The sequence below is a fragment of the Cebus imitator genome, unplaced genomic scaffold (assembly GCF_001604975.1).
Source record: "Cebus imitator isolate Cc_AM_T3 unplaced genomic scaffold, Cebus_imitator-1.0 Scaffold403, whole genome shotgun sequence".
Taxonomy (NCBI): domain Eukaryota; kingdom Metazoa; phylum Chordata; class Mammalia; order Primates; family Cebidae; genus Cebus; species Cebus imitator.
Window position 1 is genome coordinate 182,829 of NW_016107718.1, and position 7,346 is coordinate 190,174.

Genomic DNA, 7,346 nt, shown 5'->3' on the forward strand with positions numbered 1-7,346 from the left:
GGACAAGCTTGTTCTAGATTCTCACTTCAGCTTCTCCAAACACAATTGAGATTACAGCCTTGCAATTTAAAATAAATCAACAATTTAGAAGAAGTCTGTAGGCTTCTTCTCTGGGAAGAATCACCCAGGGAATAAAATGAGTAAAGTCAACTTTGTTGAAGACTGACTGAAACGTTATTGGCCCTGATGGACGACTTTGCTTAGGTCACTCTCATGAAGTAAGTGCAAACTCAAAAAAAAAAAAAAAAAAGCTAATCTTAAATTTTATAATTTTTGGGTAAATTTGCAAAACTTCTCTCTCATTAGATTAGTTAAAACAATACAAATACATTTTTCACAGAGCTGATTTCTAGGTAAGTGGGTCTGGAGCTTCTCTGTGTTGCTTTTCGCTATTTCTCCTTTACTTCCTGTTTCGCAGCCTCCCTTACCACAGCAGCCAGCCCCAGTGTGTGTTCTGCATCCTGGCAGCCCCAGCTTCACTGTGCTGTCCTTCTGCGTTTCTCCTGCAGAGCACAGCTCAAGGCACCAGCCAGGAGCCCCGCCAGGCAGTCTTTGAAGCTTCTGAACCGAGTACCCCATCAGAAAGCAATGTGAGCACACTCCCAAGGGCCTTCTAAATTACATGCATATATTACTATGAATACAACAAAACACAAATAGACAATTTTTAATAGATGAAGTAAAGATCAAGTCAATCATAGTATAATGTATTAATAATGATGCAAAGAAATTGCATCATAATATAATGTATTAATAGTGATGCAAAGAAATTTTCCTCTCAAAAATTATTGTCAATAAAGCTTTATAGAGAGAAGGATAATTGAACATGTCTCATTTTAAAATCTTGGTTTATACTTCACAGCACAGCAATACAGATATCTGGTTTTATGTTCAGTTTATTTTAAGGCTCTCTGAAAGAGCTTAAAAAGTTATGTGGAATTTAATGGAAGAACTGCTTCATGATTCTCATTTTTTAGTCCCCTTATGCAAAGATTTTGGTTGATATTTGATGAATACATTTCCCTCTTGCAAAATGTTACTCATCTGTTTCTGAAACTAATCAGAAGTGTATTACATTTTTATATGTTTAACACATAGTTTAAAAATTGACTGAAATTATATTTGGAAAACGTTTAAGGAGTTAGAGAGTTCTATAAGATAGAAGAGTTTTTATAGGTTACATGCATTGTTTTCAATCACAAATATTACATAATGAAGGAGACAGTTTCAAACAGTGGGTAAGGGTACAGACCCTGGGGCCAGTTGTCTGAATTGGAATCCCAGCTCTTCTACTCGCCACTTGGGTAGCTGGGATTACAGGCTCCAGCCAGCACACTTGGCTTATTTTTTTATTTTTAGTAGAGACGGGGTTTCACCATGTTCACCAGGCTGGTTTCGAACTCCTGACCTCAGCTGATCCTCAAGTTTCTGGCCTCTTTCTTCAGGTGGGCAAGTTTCTTAATCTCTTTGTGCCCAATATTCTCTCCAGTAAATTAGGATAGTAATACAACCTACTCCAGAGGGTGGCTGTGATAATTAAATGAGTCAATATTTGCAAAGCACTTAATGTAATGCCTGGCACATAATAAGTATACTTAAGTATATAAAGAAATATACTTTATATACTGCGCATGGTGGCATGCGCCTGTAGTCCCAGCTACTTGGGAGACTGAGGTGGGAGAATCAATTGAGTCTAGCCTGGTCAACAAAGTGAGACCCCATGTCTTAAAAAAAAAATTATGTGTAGAAAGTTGGACATACACATGCCATGTGACCTAGCACACCCACATATATACTATATTTTGGAGCAAAAGTGATCCTAGCAGCTTTGTTTATAATAGGCAAAAACTGGGAATAGTCCATGAGTCTATCTACAATGGAATGGATAAATAAATGGTGGCATGTATTTTCATTGGACGCTATTCAGCAATGAAAAGGAGAAAAACAAACAAACCACAGCTACATCAACACCACTGAGTCTTACAAATGATGATGAATAAAAGAATCAAGACACAAATACATACAGTGTGATCCCACTTAGAAATAATTCAAAAAGAAGCAAATTATCTGTTTAAGAATGCACATATAGGTAGTAAAAGTACAATGAAAAATGAATAAGCATTACAAAAGCCAGGCTCATTATAACCTCTGAGGAAAAGAAGAGGTCTGTAGCTGAAGAGGGGTGCCATGTGTGTACACACACATGCACACGCCTTTGCATGAGCACTGATAATGCTCTAATTTTTGGCCCAAGAGACTTCAGTAATGTTTATTTTACATTTATTAAATCATGTGCATAGCTTTTCTGCACTTTTCTGTATGTGTGTTACATTGCACAACAAAAACTTTTGTTTCAAGCTGCTACAAAGTTCTTGTTTCTACATAATTAACCATTTGTATAACCTCTTACAATGTTGTATATTCTGGCTCCAGCTTCTTTGCTAGAATAAATTGCATATGAGATATGCTGTGAATGAACTTCATGTGGTTGGTCTCATTGTAATGTTGGCTTGGAATTCTTCTCTTTTTTTAAAAAAATGTTTAGTCAAAACAACTACTCCATCAGTGGTTACAGGTAAACAAGTTTTGCATAAAATAAAGTTTTTATTTTTAAACAGTCAATTATTGTTTACAGTATTGTCAAAAGATGTAGAAGAGAAAATGTCTTCTCTACTCCAGCTCTTCTTTAGTGGGTCACAGAAAAAGTCATTTCAAAATGTAATTCATTTATTGAAACACAATGTAATAAATACTACACTGAAACAGAATTTCTCAAATACCATAAAGTGGAACATATTAAGAACATCTGTGCTTTCAGTTTAACCTTATAGTAGACTTCCCACATTGTTTAACTTGTTCAAATACTTATGACTTGATGTTTAGCAAAACTTTATATGAATATCCTCAAGGTATTTGCTGACAAAGGAATGCAGTTTTGTTTGTTTTTTTCCATTTGTGTTCTATGTATTATTTCAGATATTTTTATCTTGGCAAGAAGAAAACTATTTCCCCAAGAGCGTGTGGCTTTTTGATTCTGATTTTTAAGAAAGCTCTGAAGAGACTGTGTAGCATTTATTCTTGGTGACTTTTCTTGAAAGTTTTGACTCGTATATAGTATACTACTTAAGCGTGCTAGAAACATTGTTGAGTTTGCCTTCAATACTTTGATGTTTAGCTTTTACATTGCTAGCTAATTGCAATTGGTTCAGAATATTATTGTCTATCAACTATAATATGCACTTGGGGTTAAATCAATGTTAGCAAGAATGGTTGTAAATTCATACTTAAAAGTGTTCTTTATAATCCATTATTATGGTCAACTTCTTGGCAAATCTGATGAGTCATTGGTTTTTTACCTTGCAATGTGGCTCCAGAGGAGTGTCAGAAACGTCAGCTTGGCTGGTCGTGTTTGCTTGTTCTTGCATTTTTAACACTGTCTCCCTTGGTTCCTGCTGTAACAGTTTACTTAATATCATTCACAAATCCCCTTAGATACAGAAACTGCAACATGTGGCAATATGTTGAAAGTGAACAAAGGAGGCAGCCCTCCCCCCACCCCTCACTGTGCATCCTGCTGCTGCCACGCCCCCAACACTCCTTATGTCTGCTCACTTACTGGTCAACCTGGGCTACCAGCACAAATCCCGACATTATTAGTAAAGCTTAATTTGTTTCTCCCTTTTATTTTTTATTTTTTGGTAAATAAAAAAAAGTTTGTGGTTAGAAGTTTATTCTGGAATTTCAGGGATCATCTTCTGTACCCCACCTTGAAGACTCTGGCTCTAGATAAGTGGTGTTAAAACTTGTGTTTGTTTTTAACCTGAGAAAACCCATCTTCTTAATGAAAATGAATATGAAACTTTAATTTTTTTTTTTAAGATGGCAATAAGACTGCTCTAATTGGCTTTAAGATGCGGTGTCAGAGTCCAGATCTCACTGCCTACTCTTTTTCTGCCACCTCCTAAACTTCTATGGAAACCTAGTTTTCCTTGAAACATAGTTGGAAAAGATCATCTGTTAAGCCTATATCTCTAGGCCTCCCTCACCAACACTTGCTTCCTCTCCAGCTGTTGAGGAACCAAAATATTTTTTAATAGCTGGTATATGAATATTCACAATTTGGGGACTAGTAATAGCCCACCCAATTACTTTACATGTCCTCACTGTACCTTATGCTACATCTTATTTAGGGACAAGAACATCTCATAGAGTGAATGCAAAATGGTGGCATTTTAGCCACTGAAATCGGAAAAAAATATTGCTTGGGTTGGAAGCCTTTCCTGTGTGTTCCCCAGTGACCCTGAGGTTGGAGGACATGTGATATCCGTTCTGTTAACACTGGTAAAATAAAATTTTTAAAATGTGCTAATGAGAGAAACTACAAATACACAAACCAAATAAAAGAGAAATGACCATAAAAAAGAGGTCATAAGAAAATTATGAAAATATCTTTAAGATACCAGGAAATGGACCATCTGTGATATTCTTTTTGCCAAGATAAATAACAGTAGCGGCTGTAATAATTGACCTCAAAATGTCTGGCTCAACTCACTGAAGATCTATTTCTCACTCCAATCACAGTACAATGCATGCTGTGAGGAGGCTCTGCTCTAACTAGTCATTCAAGGATTGGTTCCACACGGCAGTGCTAATAGCTTCAAACACCTGGCTTCAAGGTTGACCTGACTTCATGTGGTTGGGACAGGAAGATAAAAGAGAATGGAGAGGCCGGGCGCGGTGGCTCAAGCTTGTAATCCCAGCACTTTGGGAGGCCGAGGCGGGTGGATCACGAGGTCAAGAGATCGAGACCATCCTGGTCAACATGGTGAAACCCCATCTCTACTAAAAATACAAAAAATTAGCTGGGCATTGTGGCACGTGCCTGTAATCCCAGCTACTCAGGAGGCTGAGGCAGGAGAATTGCCTGAACCCAGGAGGCGGAGGTTGCGGTGAGCCGAGATCGCGCCATTGCACTCCAGCCTGGGTAACAAGAGCGAAACTCCGTCTCAAAAAAAAAAAAAAAAAAAAAAAAAGAGAATGGAGAGGCACACTTCTTTACTGCTCAACAGGGATCATATTCTGTTGACGAGAACTAATCATGTGGCTCTATCTATATGCACAAAGTTTGAGAACTGTCATTTAGCTACCTTAGAAGAGAAAACAGGTTGGGTGAGTATGTTACCAGGCTTTGTACCAGATTCTCAATCTGCAGCTTGAGTATCACCAGATCTGACTTCAGAAATCTCTTGGGAAGACTCCACCACTCTTTTTTCTACCTGCTTTAATATAGAAGTCTTCATGCCAGCACAAACTTCACCTCTGTCTGTTCCTAGGACGGGCTATGATCTTCCATGTCTTTATAGTTTTGCATGTGATGTCTGTCCAGTTCTTTCAAATACTCCTTCCCTTCTAACCTTTTCTTCCTCCAAATCTAACAAACTCTTAATCTTTTAAGACCTAAGACAATGTTTACTTCCTCTATGAACTTCTATCTGACATAGAAAGTACAGCTCTCTTCTCAACATTCACTGAACTTTATCTTTTATTTTGTACCTATTTTACTGACTGCATAGGCCTGTGTCATAATCACTTAAGAAACTAGAATGTTTTGAAAAGGATTGAGTGTGCTAATATTCACAAACTAATTAATATGTCAGAGGCATTTAAACCAGAACAACTCCATCTTGAGTAGGGGCTGGGTACACTAAGGCTGAAACCTACTGGGCTGCAATCCAGGGGTTAGGCATTCTTAGCCACAGGGTAAGATAGGAAGTCAGCACAAGATACAGGTCCAAAGACCTTGCTGATAAAACAAGATGCACTAAAGAAGCCAGCCAAAATCCACCAAAACCAAGATGGTGGGGAAAGTGACCTCTGGTCATCCTTACTGCTCATTATATGCCAATTATAATACATTAGAATGTTAAAAGACACTCCCATCAGCACCATGACAACATACGAATGCCATGGCAAGGTCAGGAAGTTACCCTATATGGTCTAAAAGGGGGAGGAACTCTCAGTTCTGGGAACTGCCCATTCTTTCCAGGAAAACTCATGAATAACCCCCCCCTTGTTTAGCATATAATCAAGAAATAATTATAAGTACACTCAGTCAAGTAGCCCATGACACTGCTCTGCCAACAGAGCAGACATTCCTTCATTCCTTTGTTTTCTTAATAAACTTGCTTTATTTACTTCATGGACTTGCCCTGAATTCTTTGCTCAAGGTCCAAGTGCTCTAGGGGTCTGGATTGGGGACCCCTTCCTGGTAACAAATTGCCTTAGCTTCTTGAGGTCAAGGAACAGTCTTAATGTATCTTGGGATCTTTCATGCCTACGCAGCACAGGCTTGGCTCACATATTGAATAACTAAGGAAAAAATGAATACTTTCTCTCTCCCTGATACTTCCCAGTTGTCAACAATTTTGGTGTCTTTTTTGTTTCATTTTTGTATTATTTTTTATATCATCATAAAATATAACAATATTTACCATGTTAATCATTTTCTAGTGTTCAGTAGTGTGAACTATACGTGCACCTCGTGCAACAGATCTCGGTAACTTTTTCATCCCACAAACCTGAAACTCTACACCTGTGGAAAAACTCCCCTTTTCTCCTCTCCTCAGCCCCTGGTAATAACAATTATTCTACTTTCTAAGAGTTTGACTACTTTAGATACCTCAAATAAATGGAATCACTTTTTGTGATTTACAACTGGCTGATTCCACTTAGCACGAGGTCCTCCAGGTTCATCCATGTTGTAGTTTATGAAGGAATTTTCTTCTTTTTTAAAGGCTAATCATCCACTGCATGTATATACCACATTTCCTTTATCCATGCATCCATCCTAGTGTCTTTCCTTTCCACTTGTGGGTTTCTGGAAGAGACTGATGAGAAAACATATTTTCTATTAACCCAAGATAAAAGGTGATCTTGCACGCTGAAATTTCAAAGGATGGTTTAGGTTCAAGAGACTAAAATAGAAATCATACAGAATGCAAAGGTAAATCAGATTTTTAAAAAATCAGTGACCACATAAAGAATGTCTCTTATTATATTCTCTCTGAGCAAGAGAAACTATTAAACTGCTTTCAACTGAGCAAGTCAGCTGTTATCCTAGTCTTTTTACTGCCCTACTCAATAACCCCCCTTTCATACCCTCAAAACAGCTCAGTTGAGAAAAGAAACAGTCCAATTTTACAGAAGGGAAAAATAAATAGAAAAAAGGATAAGCAACTCTTTTCAACACAGAGCAGGGTACTGGTAAGAATTTTAATACCGCATGGAGGAGCCTAACCCCAGAGTAATCCCTGGCCCATTTCGGTGTTAGTAAGTGGATTCCAGTG